The sequence below is a fragment of the Rousettus aegyptiacus genome, unplaced genomic scaffold (assembly GCF_014176215.1).
Source record: "Rousettus aegyptiacus isolate mRouAeg1 unplaced genomic scaffold, mRouAeg1.p scaffold_m13_p_3, whole genome shotgun sequence".
NCBI classification, from domain to species: Eukaryota; Metazoa; Chordata; class Mammalia; order Chiroptera; family Pteropodidae; genus Rousettus; species Rousettus aegyptiacus.
Window position 1 is genome coordinate 155,180,136 of NW_023416306.1, and position 20,437 is coordinate 155,200,572.

A 20,437-nucleotide genomic window follows, 5' to 3' on the forward strand; every position below is an offset into this window, starting at 1 on the left:
TCCCATAGGCTCCTCAGTCAGGAGCTGCGGGCTCCTGCAGTGGTGGGTTTCTGTGCCTCCTGCAGTGGGTGCAGCTGGGCAGGGGCAGCCCCTGAGGAATCATCTCTTTGCAGAAGGTGAGCCTGTATGGCCCAGAGCTCACCTGGCCAGTGGGCCTCAGACAGCAAGCCCCTTGGGAAGTTCTGGATCCTGGGATACACCCCTTGCTGGGGAAATCTTTGCAAAGGAAGCTAACATTGGCAGAGACTATTTTCCCCATGGTTAAGTAGCAATATAGAAGAGGTTCTGCTTTTTTATTTCTTTCTGACCCTCCCAAGTATCCAGGGAGAGAAGTGACAAGACTGTGAGGGGATTTAGAAGAAAAATCGTAAACATTCAGGACATTTTAATGAGCTGATTTGAAGTGAGATCTGACTTGTAACAGTTCCTGCCCATAATCATCTGATGGCAGGATATGTCCAGAGTTGGCACTAATCTTTCTCCTACATTTGTCCTGGCCCTGGTTCTCTGGGTAGGGGCCAGTGTCACCTACACTGGGCCAGGCAGCTGGAGGTCAGGAACATCGTCCTGCTTCTGCTGTCGCTGGGCTCAGTGCTTTGGTTTCTGAGCCTCTGCTTCCCCTGCTGTGAACGGGGTGGTTGTCTAAGTTTCTATTCCCAGGGAGCTGTGGCGAACACGAATTGATAATGCCAGTGAGAGTGACAGACTAAGCAACACTAAAACCTAATACACACCACATAAAGAGGACAGTGTTTACCCAGCAGCCTTTGCAGCTTATCAGAACTCCTTTTTCCTGCAGTCACCCATTCCTGTAAGTGTGCTGATCCCGGATCTCCCACAAACCTTGGAGGTGGACAGATGGCCACCTCTTTGGCCACAGAGATTGGTTCTGGTATGGGCTCATGACCCCAAGGACCTTCCTGTGACCGTCAGCTGGAGCTATGGAGAATGACTAACTTTCCACTTGCTGCTCAGCTCTGGTGGCTATCTTTGTGCAGGCCAGATCCATCCTTGAATTTTTAGTTATATCAGTCAATAAATCTGCCTTGCTCTTTTTCGGTATAAGTTACTTCAAATCGGGTATTTAACTATTAACCAAAAGAGTCATCGTCACTGCAGCTATCATCTTTAAGGGCCTGGGACCCATGTTGGAGGATGTGGAAAGCTTGGAGGAAGTCTGGGGGAGAATAATAGAGATGTCTTCAGCGATAGAGAATAAAGAGAAGCTTGTTGACTAGACACTCTCCAGAGAGCTGTACAAGAGCAAACACAGTTAAATTATAATAAGTTCTTATTGTTATTGCCGTTGCTGAGACAGAGTAAGGGCCACTGCCTGGCTACTTTATATGTCTGGTTCAAACCAACACAAAGACCCATGCCATTCTGAATGGATGCCAGTCGTATGGATATGCTTTTCATAATAGTCATTCCTGTTTTCTAATGCCCCAAGGGTTCTTAGAAACTGGCTATTTGGCTGAAATAGGCTTAATTTCTCTTATCGATTCTGCTAGTTGCTGTGCACTCAGGTCACTTCCAGAGAGCTGACAGGAGCTCATTCTTTAATCACAGTATTAGTTTGACAGAGACGTCCCTGGGAGCATTTAAGATAAAGACAGTCTCACATGGGTGTTTGCTATTGGCCTGAGAGCTGGCTGGCCAGTCCACGGACCCATGTTTAACCAGGGACAAGGTGAGCAAGTGGACTGTGTGTGTGGAAGCTTCTCTCTCCCTAATTTCACACGTCCGGTTGTGTGAGATGAGAGCTCACATGAGGGCTGTCACCTCTCTCCCTGTCTGGGCTGTGAGATTCCTAAACAGGCCGACCTCGCCGTGTTACAGGTGCTGGGCTCACCCTTCTGCTCTTGTTGTTTACTCTGCCTCTCTGCTTTTCCTGATATTCATGCTCTGCCTTCGCCATTCGTGACAGCACTCAAGTCTTTGTCGGGACCATCCCAAGACCACGCTGCCCTTGTCAGTCTGCCCCCTCCTCCCAGTTCTCCTGACACTTCTCTCTACACCCACTGTCCACACTCGGTTGTCTGCCTGCCCTGCGCCATCTTTGGAAGGCAAGGAACATGTCTTTGTGTGCTCTTGGACACCATAGTAGGCCTTCCATCTGTCATTGCGTGGCCGCTTACACATGTAGCATGCATTCTTTCAATGCCCGTTTATTGGGAAGTGGAGTGAAGAAACAAGATGAATCGGACATGATGCCTGCCTGTAAGAAACTGTGATTAAAGGAGTTGGCTTTGGGTAAGGAGGGAGGCTGTTGCTGGTGGAGGTAGTGGTGAGCCAGGAGTCTGGTGGGGGAGTAGACAAAGGGATTTAAACAACTCTTGGGTACCAGTGATGCCAGTTAGCTACTCCACGTGGAAGCAAGATTTGATGAGACCATCTCTCTGTTTCTCTTATGGGCCAGGATTTCCCCAAATTTCATTTTGACCAAGGAGCCTGCATTCACTGTCTCAGTGAATGGTGCCGCCAGCCGTCACGCAGGGCCAAAAACCAGGAGTCAGCTTTATCCTTCCTTGATCTTCAGAGCAACCCTCACAGACTGTACCTCCTTGTATATCTTGTATTTGCCAACTTTCCTTTACCTCTCTACCACCACCATCCTGACTCAGATCTTGACTCCTCACTGTTTTCCTTGCCTCCAATCTTGTCCTACCAAACTGGCTCTTGTTCAGTTCTCCTAAAGCTAACTTGCCTAAAGCTATATTGCCAAAAAGCCTTTTGCCGAAGGATCAGTTCCCTCAAAGACCAGTTTATCTCAACTTAAGTATTCTTGAAAGTTTTCAGATCCATTTGACCCTATTATTTCTTGCCTTTTATTCATTTCCAAGATTTTTTAAACCAAATCATGTAAGAATATTTGATTTAATTTTATATTTTTAATAAGTAATTATTAAATAGGCAGCATGTTTTAAATGACTATTTTGTATTTCTATAGATGCCTTTTTCTAAGTATTCTCCTTCCATTAAATTTAAAGATATCCAATATTTAAGCATTTTTTCTAAAGACATTTTTCTCAAAATATAGCTGTCCTAGCAAGAAATATTCAAAGCCGTAATTACAATCAATTGTTATGCACTGTGTCATCTTGATCCCTTAACTAAAGGCATATAAATTTCAGATAGAAAACAGTATGCATTAATGTTGAGTTTTGTGTGATACGTATTATTTCATGAATCAGGGATCTTGAAAAAAGATGATTATATGCGATATGATGGGTTTGTCAATAAGTGGTGTATAACATATACTCGACTCACGCATACTGAGTGAGACTCTGAGACGATGTCCTAGACTGCTACTTGGAGCAAAGTAATTTATCTCATGATTGAACTGTGCCAACCATCAAGAAGGAGACATTTGCCTCAAATTTTTAAACCAGGAAACTAGTAGAATGAAATAGACCGTCATTGGAGAAACTAATGAGCTTTTGACCAGAAAGGCAGGTTGGATTTGTGTGGGGTTCTAAAACAGATGTGGCAAAGACCCAGCATTGGGCTGCCGCCGCCTACCACGGCCAGTGCAAACTCTACACATTGATCACTGCATTCTTTTGTGTTGAGCTGAGATATGGCTCCAGAATCCTTAACACAGCCTACTGGTCAGCTACTACCAATTAAGCAGGGTTGGCATGTCATGCCCAATTGCTATTTTTGATATCAAAATAGAATCCTTTCTTTACCTGGGATAGTTTTAGGGCTCTCAATAATGAACATAGGAGGACGAACAAGTCAACTTCTCCACAATGAATGAAAATTCCTAGCTCTTTGGTGATGGGGAGGAGACATCTTGGGCTCACTTGGGCAGATTAATTTAAAGATATTGCAATGTCATTCCCTAGCTTAGAGGACTTCACGGACACTGTATGGCCATGTTTTCTTTTGCAGGGTGTTTGAACTTCTGGGGTATGGGGCACCATCCTGAGTCTGTGTATTGGAACCAAGAGAGTTCTAGGTAAGAATTGGATCTCCTCCAACAGCGTTCAGTGTGGGTAGCTGCAGCATAAAGCTAGGAGGGATCCTGGAATGAGAGTCCAGAGGTCTGTGGGTGCTGACCAGGTTGTCCCTTAGGGCAAATCGTTTCCCACCTTCTGAGTTCTCACTTGCAAAGTAAGGAGACTGGGTTAAAACAGTGGCTCTCAGGGGAGTGCTGCTACCCCCAGGCACGCCCTAAAAATGTGTGCAGACCTTTTGGTTATGAGGATTGTTCTGGCGTCGAGTGGGTGGGGCCAGAGATGCTAGATTCTTTCTATGGTCAGCACAGCTTCACTCAACAATTTTCTTGTGACCTTTGTGACTTCCAAATGCCCCACAGGGCAGTGAAAATTTTTCTGTACAGAACCGAATCTAAAACCTACTTCTGTTTTACGTGTAAAGAATTTTTTTTTTTTTTGCATAGTTTTAATACCTATTGTATTTTCCAGGAATGTATTACCTTGAGAGTTGAGGGATGATTTGTTTCTGAAGGAATTATTGTTCACCATTTTGGGAAAGCACATAACCAATGGCAATGCAGAACCTGCATTTGAATGGCCCCAGCTGTATCAGTGTGACTTTTAAGAATTAAGTTATGTAGGAAGATTATAGTTTCTATGGGTTTCATTTCAGGACAGTAAGGGGCAATACAAAGTATTGTAAAAGAGTATGTTAGATCTGATTGGGCTAAAACTCACTCGTCTAAATATTCCCCAAAGATTCTTTTTTTAGCTCTAACACCCTCTGATTCTGTGAGAGTAGAAAAGATATTTCCATGGCATGAAGAATGGAAAACATTAGCAGTAGAAATGGATCAAGGCAAATCAATGCTCCCAAATTAAGCAGTGTCCAGTGCTGAGAGTGACTACTGCTGCATAATCCCGGTATTGTAATGAAGTCTTTGATTTTGGACCCTGTGTCTAAATGGGATTCAGGATCAGCTATCAGCAGCTGTGTGACTCTTTTGCTGTTGGCAGGAGATCCAACTCAACGTGTGCCTGCTATACATGGAAGCTTTACTTGTGGCTCCTTCTTTCTGTAATCCTTCCTCCTGTTTTCATGATGTAATTTTAGTAGAATTAAACTTGAACAGCCCTAAATTATATAATTAATTACATTCAGCTTCAATTACAATCGCTAATTGATCTAAGCCTGCTAGGACAACACTTTCATTATTTGGCACTCAATTATTGAGCGCCTACTTTGTGCTGGGAATAAAGTAGGAAATGGTCAATTTCTCCTAAGGAGGGAGGATTTGTGTGTGTGTAGGGGGGGTTGGGTTAGTGTTTGTAGTTGTCAAGGATTTGGTCAGGGAAGTGGCAGGTGGGTGAGCCCCGCTGGCCTTCTAATTCACCTATGAATGATTGTGTGCTAAAAATCTCACATTGCCACATTCTGGGATTGGGTGGGCTGGTTTTGGCACCAGATGTCCAATGTTGTATTCTAGGTCTCTTTGGTTTTCTCTTTCGTTGACTGTCAAATAATAATTAGTTTAGAAATTAATAGATAAAATGAACACCTGCCATTTAAGGTGCTCTTAATGACCTCACTGGTCTTCCCACTCCTAACCCTCTCCCAGGGCTCTTTCCTTTCTCTCTGTAATCTGAAGGCCTTGCCACTCAAACCTGAATATGCATTCTTGTTAAAAGTCTGATTCCGCAGGCCTGGCGGGGGCTGGGATCCTGCATTTCCAACAAGCCCCAGGTGTCGCTGATGCTGCTGTGTGGTCCACAGACCACACTTGGAGTAGCAAGGTGCTAGGAACAGTGGATTACCCTTTTTCGGGTGCTGTCACTCCTTGAGGGAGAAGCCAAAGCAAAGCCGTTGAACAACTAGCTTTAGGAGATTGTCCAGTCATGGTTCCCCTAGAGCAGGACAATTACTGTCAAACTGCGCTGGTGTTAACTTCCTCTCTGTCTTTCTGTGTTCTTTTATGGGGCAGGATATGTTTTCTTACATCTCTGGGTAGTGGCGGTATTAAGTAGCTCATCAAGTGAGTTTGGATGTGGTAACCAAGGTGACATGTCCCTGAAGTTGGATGGGTATTTAGTGATTTATTCATGTAATGTTTCCTTCCACCTAGGAGGAGTTGGGTCCTGCAAAAGAGAGAGACAAAGGTAAACAAAGATATTCCCTGGGGTGGGAAAGGCAGGCATGCAAGCCAAGGCATGTTATTACAATGTGCCCCTCATGGAGTAACCTGTCCCTGTTCTGTTCCAGGGATGCTAAAGGACCAGCTGGGCCCTGGTGTCAGGGTGATTGTACATCCACTTTACCAGGGATGTGGGCAGGCTGGTCCACATGGGAGCTTGAGTCAGAGGGCACTCTGGGAACCAGCCTGCCCAAGTGGAAAGGACCCCACTCCCAGAGTTCTTTACCTTGGTCTCCTTCCCCATTTGCCACTGTTTTTCTCCTTATCCTTTGCCCCTCCACGGCTTCCAGTAACACAGTCTACCTGCTGGGCAATCAAAAAGAAAAGAGGTGTTGGCAGTTGGGCTGTTTCTCTAAGAGGAAAAAGGAGAAGCTTTAATCACGTCTATTGTTATCCCAGTGGGTCTGGTAACAGCTCATCAGGCTGAGAATCCTGGAAAGTGGGACCCCCTTCTCACCTCCTCTTTCCTGCTCATACTCTGCAGCACAAACAGAGCACTTTTCAGGGGATATGTTCTCAGCCTCTGCCTGCCCCTCTCTTCCCGGACTCCCTACACTGTGCTCCAGAGCCATGTTCTGACTCTCTCACAGTGGAGGCTGGGTCAGGAAGGCCACTGTGCCTCCCCACTTCAGACTTGAGCTCATTCAGCCCAGTGGGAGAGGTTTCACCATAGCCATTTCTCCCCTCTCTCCTGAGTTCTGAGAATTTCCTTGGGGCCAGGCCGTCCAGAGGGTCCATCTTGCCCTCGATGCTGTCCAGCCATGCAGGCATCCACTGGGCTGGACTGGTCCTCAGTCAGTTTGAGCTGCTGTTTACCTTTTCTGGAGACATTCTCCTTGGGAACCTCAAACACCATGTTTGCCTGGGGGATGGCCCCCGTCTCTGCTTCTGCCCCATTAGGGAGTTCTGTGTCTAGCAGACAGGAATGCCATTCCCGAACTACGCCGGGACATGGGGAAGCTCTGAGGTCATAAACCTAGAGACCACTTCCTTTCTGGGCGCTTGCCTCCTGTCCGGAAGCAGCTCTGGGAAATGGTCACAGGTGTCTTTTGACATCACACCCCCAGGACTCCTGAGATTTATATGGGCCCAGGGAAGAGGGTGTAGGGTTCTTTCTCTAGGACCCAGTGATGTCTCAGCTTTTATAAGTTTCCCCCGACTCTCTCCCCTCCTACCGGCCTGGACATTGTTTTTAGTTGGGATTGGGTTGGGGGAAATGGTGGAGGGTGTAGGGAGAGAAGGGAATCTTGCTCTTATTCCTAATGTTTTCTCCCAAATCCTTTGCTTGTTTTGAGTCTGTTCCTTTTCTTTAAGGAAGATCCAAATAGTTAGCTTTTTGAAATCAAAAGCCAATAAGTAGGTGCTCAGTAAATACTTATTGAATGAATGATAGTCCACATTTTCAATTATAATAAATGGTGGGGTCATATTTCAAATCGTCTTCTCTCTCTCCCACTCTTCCTCCCTCGCTGGCTCAAGCAAGTGCTTGCACGCTCGCTCACACCCCCCCCACACACACACTCAGGCATACCCTGTTTTTAAACAGAATTCAGCAAAGCTTTACGCAGACATAGAATGTTTATTAGTTTTCTATTTCTCTGTAACAAATCACCACAAATTTAGTGACTTGAAATGACAGACATTTCCGTGTATGCCATTTTAAGTCATTCACTCTGCATACACCCTGGTGGGCCAGGAGTCTCACGGTGTGGCGGGGGCCTCCACTCAGGGTCTCAGAAGGCTGCAATCAAGGCTGAACATGAGTCTGGCTGCGTTCTTCTCTGAGGCTTGGGATTTTTTTCCAACTTCATTCAGGTTGTTGGCAGAATTCAGCTCCTTGCGGTCGTAGGACTAAGGTCCTTGGCTCTCAAAGGATGCCCCTCTCCGCAGGCAGTTTTCTTTCAAGGCCAGCAGAACATTCCTTTGCCCTCAGCAAGGACCTCGTCCCACTTTTAATGGCTCACTGGTTAACCTTCTACCTTCGCCTAGTAACATAGTGGAATCCGAGTGACATCCCATCATACTCACACACGTTTAAAGAGGGGATATTTTACAAGATGTGTAACAGGGGTATGTGTATGTGTGTGTGTGGCGGGGGAGGGTGGGAATCTTGAGGGCCATCTTAGAATTCCCCTTGTCACAGAATGTGTTTCCATGCGTCTTCCAGTGCGGTAGTTATTTTTTATTTTTATTTTTATAAATAGTAACTATATATGTGTTTCTCTATCAGAGTTGATATCAACTGAAAGAAGGCAGGCACCTTGTTGAGGGCAGTCCCTGTCTACAGCATCATAAAGTTCGTGACACTGATAGTTTCTATATTCCAGGTGCTCTTCAGTGCTTTAACGTTTGTTATTTTATCTAATTATCACAATTACTTCATTTTACAGAGGAAGGCTGCAATATGCACCTTTGTGTTCTGACTGGGGCTACTCTCTTCACTCCTATATCCTGAATAGAATTTAGAAAAATATGCACCAACAAACAAACGCACGATAAATGATTTACAGTAACAAGCACGATGGCAAATTTTATGTCTGCTTGAGTTCTCCCTCCCCCGCTCCTCCCTCTGTCTCTGTCTCCCGCTCGCTCCCATTTCCTCCCTCCCACTCTCTGACATTAAATGCTTCTTTACTCAAGGCCACAGTTATAGGATGTTAAGTAAACAGCACTCCCCCCTTCTTCCCCCCCACCCCCAAGATGAAAATGAAAGAGAACGTCCGGGAAGGAGGCTTCTTGGAGTCCTGGAGCAGCCAGCCCTCTGGTGTGCCCGTGTGGGCTCCTGGCCCTGCCCACCCCCAGGGGTGCTGATCTGACCTCAAGTGGCTCCATATTGCCCCCGGCTCCCTGCTGGGCGCCAGGAACTGCCTGCTCTGGTGCACGTCCCTGTCCAGAACACACCTCCGAGCAACGCTGACCCTGGGCCCTCTCCCTGGCCCCTAAAGAAACGGCTCCGAGGCACAGGGGACAGGGAGGTCGCAAGACAGGACTCATCACTGCTTCCCTCTTCTTTCCATGCCACTGATCTCCCTCAGACCAAGGCTCAGCTTCTGAACGACCCCAGCCTCTCCATGACTGCCCCGCCCCCAAAGGTATTTCCTGCTTTCTGCTTTGGGGAGAACAGCTTTGAGTAGCACCAGGACTGCTCAGCAGGGTTCACAGAGTCCAACCTGGCTTACAGGCGGGTATCGTTTCTGAGTCCTACTGCCAAGGGACTTTATATCCACACACACACAGTGTTTGTATATTAAGCCAGTAGAAATATGTTTTTTGCTTCTCTAAATAAATATCAGGTCTCCTATTTTTTTCTAGACACGTACAGGTCTGTCCTTTATTTCTTCTGAGTATACAGAAAACATGGGCAGCCCCTTTCTGCTCAGAAACTCATTGTAGGTGGTATGGGTAGAGATTACTACTCTCCTTCCCTCATAAGCACAGGAGTGGGAACACAACTCAGGCCTTGCCAATCCAATCATCTCATTCCTCTGGCCACAGCCATTGGGTAAGAGGTGTTTGCATGAGCTGTGCTGGACCAATCAGAGCGTGCCCTGAAACTTTCCTCCTCCCAGGTTCTGGGGACAGTGCTCCCTCTGAGGCTAAGCTGGACTCTGTCTGATGGCAGCTATTCTTACCTCTAGGGAAAGCTTGTATGAGATATGGAAATATGAGCAGAACACTAGTGATAGTAATTGAGTCCTGGATCCCACTATGCCTGAAGCCGACCTACTATGACACTTCGGGGTTATATACACCAATAAATCCCACCCCTTCCTAAAGTTGGGATCAGCTAGGATTCTGTCACTTGTGACTTAAAACTCCTTATATAAGAACCGATACTATGAAAAATTCTACCATATGCCAGGCACTGTACTATGCACTTTAAATACATTATCTGATTTGTTTAAATCTTTGTTTAAATCAGATAATGTAAGGAACTTGGTGATTACTTCTGCCTTACAAACTGGGAAAGGGAGACTCAAACAGGTAAGTAAATTTCTCATGAGCATATAGCGAGTGGCACAGCAGAAACCCTGTGCTTTCTGCCCCAAACTATAATATTTTCCATCATTGCTATTCATCGGTATTTGGGCTCATACTACCTTACAGCATTATGTCACTTCTCTATGGCCTTATATCTAACTAAACCATCTAAATTGTAAGATCCTTGATAGCAGGGATTGGGACCTCACTTTGTTTGATGACCCCACTGCTGTCACCACTACACATGCCCATGGCACTTAGCATTGGATGAGGCACATCATAAGCCCTGAGCAAACCCTTGCTGAACTCAGGACATACCCATGGCCCTTCACAAAAGGCCTGTCATAACTTGAATCACGGGAGAAGAGATATGGGGCAGAGTATGCACCTGCTGAGCTAACTGCGCTCTTTACAATTGCTATAACCAATTCTCCCCAGGAGATAACCCCAATGAGTCTCCATCATTCATTCATTCTTATATTCAACAAACTGTCTTATACTGAACATATTGTAAGACTCAAGATACTAAGTGAACAAGACATGGCTCCTGCCCTCAAGGATGTTATTTATAATTGCCTTTTAATTACCCTAAAGCAAAGTCCCAAAACTTGGCAAGTTGATAGAGTTGTCGAACACCTCTCCAGATGGTTCATCACTGGGGCTAAGCATTGTCCACAAGGGGAACATCAGCCCCCATACTGGGCTTTATTAGTCCTCTCGACCTCGCTTCAACCTACAGGGCTGCCACAATGCACGGCGCCAGGGGCACCATTCACACAGGCGAATGACATGGTTGGAAGTCGAGCCGTGAACAGCCTGTATAGCTGAACGTGGCAGCCTCATAACCTGAACAGGACCCGTTAATGGTGCCCCTTCCCATTCATAGTCGCATTTGTGGAGCAATTTATAGTTTACAAGGAGTTTCACCTACGCTTTGTCAGTTGAACTGAGAAATTCTATTTTGGTTCCCGTAATGCAGTCTTTCCTCTCTGCCCTTCACCCCATGGAATTTCTCTGTTGGCTCCACGAACACTCTGTAGCCCCCTCTCAGATGGTGACAGCTCAGCTGAACTGGTGACAGTTACCAAGCACCAAGTCACATTGCCAGCCCCAGGCTCTCTTCCATCCTATAGCACTTACCTGGAATAAGCCGCGGTAGTAGCTCGGCAGAGGTGACGGTGCTGGTGATAACAAACGCACTTCTTGTTTGTCTTTTCAGCCCTGAAATCCTGTCACTGAGGAGAAGCGATAATAACATGTTATTAAGTTCTTTCTGGGTAATGTAATTCAGGAGTCAGGAGGCAGTTTGGTCATTTATATCTTTGAAAAGCTTAGAATAATTTTCAGTGTCATTATCTCCCACTTTAAAGAGCTAGGCTCCAATATATAAATATATATCTGTCCAGGCCTGTGGGTATACATAGATACACATGCACTCTCAGATGTGGACATGTGAACACGTGTACAGGCGTATGCACATAGGTGCAGGATGCGGGCAGATGTGTGGAAATCGACACAAGCTTCAACTTATTTATAGATCTGTGTATATGTATGCAGACTCCTCCTTTAGGATCACGGCTTCTACAATCCAGGTTTTTAGGAATTAAATTTTTTTCCTGGCATCTCCCCTGATGTGTTGTAGAGTCACCATTTTTGCTCATTATTATAATACCAAAAAGAAGAAGAACCCTGGTTATACCTCTAAGGGAGGTAGTGCCAACCTGTAGGGACAATATTTCAGTGGCCCAGTCGTCTCCATAGCTCCCCTTTACTAAGTCCCTATTCCTAGTAACCTTCTTAGAACTTTTGATTTCATCAGAAAAAATCTGTCTAGCGGGCACCAATTATCTGTTGATTTTCCCCTAAAGCCTTGTACCTGGTGCAACAAGAAAGGTGCAGCTATGGCATGTGTTAATCTCTCTTGTTAGTGGAGGTGATATCTTGATTTTAGATTGGAATTTCTAAGATAGAAGGAACTCGTGGCACTTTGTAAGATTATGGGAGCTGGTTTTCTCTCTGCACAGTGAGGAAGGGGATGGTCAGAATAGGCAGTAACTAGTCCAAGGCCCCCGGAAGGCGGTGGCAAAGCCAGAATGAGAATCCATGCCTCCTGACCCTCCATCGAGAGCTCTTTCTGGTAAGGTATTTCAGCCCCTTCAGGAGGCCTCTTTGCCACACTCCATGTATGCTCTTCCTGTATTCCTGGGTGAGCGTGGAGATGGGCACTGGAGATGGGATCCCCTGTAACTTTGGTACAGTCTTCATCAGCTCTTATCGAAGCAGTTATAGTGCAGTAGTGAAAACACAAAGACTAAAGCCCAGCTTCTCTTCTGAGCTTTGCCAAATGGCACTGGGCAAGTTCTTAAGCCCTTTGTACTCATTTACTTGTCTGTAAATGAGGAACAGTCATAGTATTGAATTCATAGGGTTGTTGTAAATTAATACGTATAAGGTGTCTGACATGTCTTACGTGTTGGCCGTGACTGTATTACTATTAACTCTCACTTGCCCTATAGCATTTTCATCTTGTAGTTTAGACACTCAACTCTTAACATACCTTGTGACTTTGTATTTCCCATCTCTAGCTTGATCTCCTCCATCCAAGGTAATTTCATCTACTCCCATGACTCCTCAAATTTATATCTCTTGGTTCCATTTACATGCCTGTTCTATAGACTATATATTAGCTTCATTCATTTATTCATTATTCATATAGATATTTACTGAATGCCTATTGTATGCCAAATGCTGTTCTCTTATATGCCAAGCACAGTTTTATTCATTGCTGGAGATTTAGGAATGAATAAAACAGCCTCAAATCCTTGTCCTAATGGACCTTAAAGTTCTAGTAGGGGAAACATAATCTCAGATCATACGTGCTGCTATAAGAAAGCAGTAAAATGACACAGAAAGTTCTGGAGCAAGGATAGAAGTTACTATTTTGAATAAGAAAGCCTTCCTTGATAAGATGGCATCTGAGCACCGAGGAGATGAAGAAGCCAGCAGCTTGGCTCTCTAGATCATTCCAGGCAGAGAGAACAGTAAGTGCAAAAGCCCGAAGGCTGGAATGTGCTTGCTGTGTTTCAGGTACAAGGAGGCCTGTGTGGCTGGGGCAGAGTGTTTGAAAGGGAAAGTAGTAGAGAGAGATTCAGAGAAGTATTGGCTTGGATTACAAATCAGGAAGTGCTCTGTAGACAGACTACTGTAAGAGCTGGATGTTGCTTAGAGTAATAGGGGAATCCAATAGAGTGTTTTGATTGAGCGACTTGATATGATTTATGTTTTTATGTACTCATTCCAGCAGGCATGCTGTGAGTATATCGCAGGGAGCAAGAGCGGAAGCAGGGAGATCTACTGCAATCGGAGGCTATTACAATAAGCCAGGGACTATGATGGGGATGTGGGCACCATGTTCTGGATGAATTTTTAAAGTAGAGCTTACAGGTTGCTATGGATTGGGTGAGGGAGTGATGGGATAGAGAGGAGCCAAGGACAATTGCTAGGTTCGTGGCCTGAGCAACTAGTAAGATGATGTTGTGCCATTAACTGAGACATAGAAGATTGGGGGGAGGAGAGGGTTTTATTTTTTGGAAGGGAGAAGTCGAGTTTGATTTGGACATGGTTAGTTTGAGATGACTTTTAAACATACAGATGGGGATTTTGAGTAAGGGAGAGATTGGCGCTGGAGATATAAATTTGGGAAGGTCAGTGTAGAAATGGTTGAAAGCATTGAAGCTGGATGAGATTGCATGTCATCGAGTATCAATAGAGAAGGTCTGAGGACTGAGGTCTGGGGCTGCCCAATGCTACAGAGTTGTGGGGGTAAGATGGAACATACAAAAGGAACAATGAATTAAGAGAAAACTAAGAGAATATGGGTCCTGGAAACTAAGTGCCCCATGGATCTCAAAGAAGAGGGGAGGCCATCTTTGTTAAATGTTGCTAGTATATAAATAAAAGAATCAAAGACTGATCATTGTATTTGGCAATGTGGTGACCCAGCCTAATTAGGGGCCTGGGGTACAAGCCTTGTGGTTGCAGCTGTGACATAGCGAGCTAGTGGCACAAAGAACAGAAGAGGAAATTTATGTGATTTCTAGACATATGAAGAGATGTTCACCTTCGCTGATGATGATGAAACGCAAACCAGAACTACATGAAGATAACCTTTTTCATCTATCATATTAGTTAAAAGGCAAAAAGTTTAATAATATACTGTATCACTGAAGGTGTGAAAGAAACAGGCATTCTCCAATTTCGCCGATAGGAATGACACAAACTCCATGGGAAAGTGTATCAGAGTTCAGTTCAGGGAATATGAAACCATCTTAGATATTTCAAGCAGAAAGAGATTTAATATAGGGGCTTAAGTGGAGGTAAAATCACTGGCAAGACCGGAAGAGCAAAAGTTAGGATTGTAGAATTATGCCACTGTTTTTTTTTCTTTTTTCGGTCATACTGCCCAAGTCGTAATCAAGAGGTCTGGAAAGCTGGTGCTGGCACCCGGAAACTAGTAGGCCATAGCTGAAGTCAGAGCTGCTTTGCAGCTCTGGAGCCGGTGGCTGGCTGGCTACTACGAAAACTCACAGTGGCCAAAGCCCGCATATCAGTTATTCACGGTTCTCTATCCAATGGAATGACCCCAGCCTTCCTTCCTGAAGGATATGATGATATGGTCTCTTGGTGGTCCTGCCTATATTAAGTGACTGTGGTTTTCCAACTTTTAAAATGGTAGCACTAGGCATCCCAAAGAACCTTCTTGGTTCCAGATATATTCCTCTCACGTCCCCACCGGGTAGCATCAATCTTATTTTCCCTTAATGATGAAGATCAGTCAGAACTGAATTAAAGTCACAACTACTTTCATGAGGATAGAAAAGGACCCAGGTTCCAGATGAAAGTGTAGGGTGCCGTCTATGGCCATGCCACTCTGATCTTGTCTGATCTCGGAAGCTAAGCAGTGTCAGGCCTGGTTAGTAGGAAAATGTAGCCTGCCAACATCCTGACTTTATCCATGTGATATGATGAGCAGATAACCTAGCAAGGCCATGCCTGACTTCTGGCCTATGGAACTATGAGCTAATAAGCAGGTGTTGTTTTAAGCCACCAAGTTCGTAGCAATTGTTTGCGCAGCAATAGAAAACTAATACACATTCAGAGATTAGAAAGCTATAGAAACCCAATGTTCAAATTTAGAATCATTAACAGTGGGATAACGAGACACTATGTGCACACAGATGTGATATGAAGCTTAATAGGAAGTTCACAGCGTCGCTTTAAAGTATTTTGACCAATCATGTTAAATCTGAATCAGACCTTTTAGATTACATGACTGTGTGCATTTGTCAAAACTCATAGGACTATAAAGTAAAAAGGATAAAGTTTACTATATATAAATTATACCTCAATAAATCTGGCTTAAAAAAACAAGTCTTTAAAAAGGGGTCAAATATGTGGTGATAGAAAGAAACCTAATTATGGGAGGTGAACACACAATATAAATATGTATATACCTTACTGTTAAAATGTATAGCTAAAAATCAGATTTTGTTAATGTCACCATAACAATAGATTAATTAATTTAAAAAAGGCACATGTGGCAAAATAACATCTGGAAAAAAACCCAAGCATTTAGATATACATTTTGCAGGAAATATAATTAAATGACATCATAAGGAAATAGACGTATTGCAGGAAATATAATTAAATGACATCATAAGGAAATAGACGTATTCAGGATGTGGGACAGTCGACGTGATAGCTGGCCTGATCTTTTCAAACAGTCACTCTCATGATGGGCATTGTCCTCGATAAGACAAGACTTAAGAGGCACAACAAACGAATTAATTGCATGAAACTTATTGGACCTTGATTTCAAAGAAAAGGCTATAAAATATGTTTTTTAGGACAATTGTAGAAATTTAAATACGAAGTTAGTTTTAGGTGATATTAGGGAACTACTACCATTATTGTTAGCTATGACATTGGTCTTGCTGTTAATTGGAGAACTATCTCTACTCTTCGGAAATAACGTTGAAATATTTATGGGTGAAGTGTCATGATGTTTTTAATTTACTATGAAATGATTCAGTTATGAGGCGTAAAAATGACACAATATTTGTGATGGTTGAAACTAGATGGATGGTACTTTGGTGTTCATTGTATTCTTTTCTGCATGTTTGAAATTCAAATTGAAATTGCACTGAAACAAACAAAAAGCAAGAGAAAGCTGCTACTGACCTACAAAGCTTCCCTACACATCCCATAGCCCCAAAGCGGGTGATAGACTGTAGAGTATGGAGCCAAAGGCCATTGTAAAAACTCACATCTGCTGAAACTGGCGCCTCAGCAACTGCCACTGGCAAAGGAAGAAGGGCTGCTGCTTCTCTTCCACCTTCCACGTCGTGCACGTGTGTGCTTGGCCAGACTGGATCTAGATAGAGCCTTGCTGGCCAGGGGCATTTTACCATGCAAGCAATAGAGCTCAAGCCTGAGAAGCCCTGACTTGCAGTGGCATCTCCTAAGGACCCAGGAGGGCTCTAGCAATGTGTTCACATGGTCATGTACTTTTGTCACCCTCTCTGCAGAAGTAAGATATTTCAACTGCAGATAGTTAAGACTGCTGTCTATTTCTCCTCTGATTTTCCCTCTGCCACACTTTCCCTGTGTTGGATGGTATCGCAGTTGCCATGGGAATTTTTGGGATCTAGCTAAAATGAAGTTGGACTGCGGATGTATTTAATGGGTGTTTAGTAGGATATGCTCCCGTGGTTTGCAGTCATTTGCTAGTCATTCTGTTGTAGGAATGGCTTCTATAAATATCCTCTACTGTTCCCTGTGTCAATTCTGCTGGTTTTTTGAAACCAAGGCTCAGAGCCAGAGGTCATATCACAATGTGATCATGTCCTATGCCCAGTATTTGGTAGTGGAGGAGACAAAAGGTTAAAATGCACAGAGCCTGAAGCTGGTCTGTGTAATATTCTTCTACTTATCAGATGTATAAAATTATAAGTGGAAAATTGGGTACTCTCTGATGCCTAGCAAAATAAGCTTTCTCCTATAAGAAACATGCTTAATAACTTAGTGTATACATTTATAAATACACCAAATACTTTTTTGATCAGTATTATAAATCATAGAGTTAACTAGAATTTCTATATTTGTAGGGCAAACCTGTGGTAAGACTACAAATTGTATGTCTTACATGTTTTATGCATATCAACTGTCAACAGTAAAACTAAGTTTTAATGAGCCATGCGAAAGGAAAATTCAATTATCTTTTTATTTATTCTTAAAAAGATGTTACAAAATCTTATCCTCTGAAAAAGTGATCAAAGATCATGTGGCCAAAAAAAGGTAGGGAAGAAAATTTATTATGAAGATACATTGGGCAGTTGAATAGTTATTTTTTCTAAATTTTATGATATGTGTTTAAATGCTAAAATAGCATTTAAAAATTTATAAAAATTACATTATAATTTTTTTTCATTGTAAATAGGTATTTGTAATTTTATATTATTTCACTTAAAGAAGGCCTCCACGATTGTATAAGCTTTGGATAGAAAATAAGGAATCCTGGTCCCTCATGGTACTTGGAAGCCCAAGGTAGCTCTGGATAGCCCACCTTTTATCTGAAAAAGAAATACATCTCTATCTTGTTTAAATGACTATTTTGGCTTTTCTGTTATGAGCCACCAAAGAGAATCTTAACCGATATGCCCTTCGACTCAGCAGTTCCACCTCCAGGAATTTGTCCTACAGATATACCGGCACATATGTGAAATGAGGTACAGCCAAGGCCATTCATTGCAGTAAAAGATGGGAAGCAATCTATATGTCCATCAATGGAGACTGGTTAAATAAATTATGTACATGCATACAATGAAATTCTAAGCATCATGTATTAGGAGGAAGCTTGTTATAATGATATGGAATTATCCCTGAGACATATTGTTAAGAGAAAAAAAGAAGTGTAGAAAAGTGTGAAGACTGTGCTATTATTATTCGTGTAAATACATGTGTATCTATAGATCTAAATATATTTTTATATTTATTTTCTCAACTAAATGGCTGAGGACAGGAGGGAGAGGGAGACTTTTCACTGTATTCTTTTTGAATAATTGTGGGAACTTCTAATCTATTTTAAAATAAATAAAAACTAGAAAACATCCTATGTTTAATATCTGTATACCAAAACATATTATTTGTATTTGTAAACTCTTTTCAGATTAAAACTAGATAAATAAAAATCCCTTAAGTCACCCATAAATAGAGATGCCACATGCCAAGTTGCCAAGGATGGTCTCAGTTTATGCTTCTTGTGTTGGTGTATTTATCACTATGGCCTTACTTCACTCTCAATGGTGCCCTGATTTGGATGATAAACTGTCTGGTCAACCTGCCCACAAAGCACATTACAGCCCATAAGAAGTTCAGCCCAGCCTATGATGGAACCGAATCCGCTTTTTTGGCTGATGACCAGACAAAGTAATTGACTTGCGTTTAGGGGTCTAGAGTGAAGAAAAATGTGTGTTTTTAATAGTAAGTGAACATCAGTGAGGCAGGCAGTGATCACAGCATGCAAGATAATGGGAAATGGACCAATCCAAAGGCACACTAGCTCCCCTTTCCCATCTCATGCCAGTGCTGATTGGGAGGAATGGTGGATGAGCTGCCGTGTTACTTATCTGATTATTTTTTCTCTCTCTTTTTGCTGTGTGATTATATGCACAAATGTTACCCACATATACCTCATGCCTCAACTCTGTAGAACTTACTACGGTGTATTTGCAATCATCCTCTACCACTTGAAATGTGAGCACTTTGAGGGGAAGAACCATGTCTGATTTGTCCCTGTGTCCTGGCACAGTCAGACTCACTAAATATTTGTTGAAAGAATGAATGAACTCTGTTGTGGAGATCTACACTGACCTCTGGTGCTCTATTCTCCACAGATTCTGATTGTCAGTCTTGAAGACTGTAACCTTTATGAAGGCAGGGACTAGATTTACTTGAATTAATACTGGAACCAGTGCAGAGCACTGATATATAGTAAGTACTGATAAATATCAGTTTGATGAGTGAATGAATGGATAAATAAATGATTCAGTTTTTGCATTAGTCACCTGAGGATTGATTTCTTATATTGATCATTCCCATCAGTTATGAACTGTTATGGACTGAATGTTTGTGCCTACCCACCCTCCACCCCCCAATTAAATTCATATGCTGAAGCCCTACCCCCTAAAGTGGTGCGGACTTTGGGAGGCAATTAAGGTTAGATTAGGTCATGAATATTGTAGGGCCCTCATGATGAGATTGGTGACCTTATAAGAGGAAGCTTGCACGCACCACCGAGGAGAGGCCCATGTGAGGACAGAGTGAGAAGGTGGCTGACTGAAAGCCAGGAGGAGAGCTCTCATCAGGAACCCAATCTGTTCACACCTTGATCTTGGACTTCCCAGAATTTAGAACTATGAGAGATCAATTTCTGTAGTTTAAGCTGTCCAGTCTGGTGTTTGGTATGGCAGCTGAGCAGACTAAGAAAGGTGGCCTACCTTGCCCTGGTAGAGGGTGAGAGAATTCTCTTACCTGGTGGAGGAAGAATCCAGAGAAGGCAAGGTTTGGAGACCTTGCAGGAAGACAGGGAGGGTCTTGTGAGCTTTTAGGGCTTTGTATGTGTCCTGGCAAAGTGCTGTCCTGCATCTGCAGTTTCTTAAGAGTATTTCTCTTCAGCCGTTGCGTTCATGATGGATGATATTCCCATGCCAGGGAATATAGTCCCCTGGGGATGCTCATGTTTTGATAGAGTCTAAAAAAACACCAGGTGGAAGAAACTAAAGTGAAATAATAATTGTAAATGCCACAATTACTAAGAATACAACAGTCCTAATTATTAACTTGGATCGTGCCATATTCGAATGGGTTGTAAGTTATGCAGTTATAATTAAATTAGCTGGCATGCCATCCTCTCTTCTACCCAGGAGTACATATCAAATTCAAGTGACTGTGTTGTTTTAGGGAAGATATCGAACTTTAGTTTTCCAAAAAAAAAAGCCAATTCACAAATTTTAGTATTTTCACTATTAATAGTAACAAATTACAATTGATTGAGACATTCTAAGGTAGAAAACAAACTATTCCTTGGTTTTAGTATTACTTCCTTCTATATCCACTTTAAAACAGTAAATGCCCTTGAAAGATAACATGTCGTTAACTTCCTATCCACTTGTCTGCATAATGATGGAGCAGTGTCAGTTGTGATATGGATTTGCTTGTGTGTGTGTGTGGCTAGAGGAGATTTGGGGGGCAGAGTGGGAG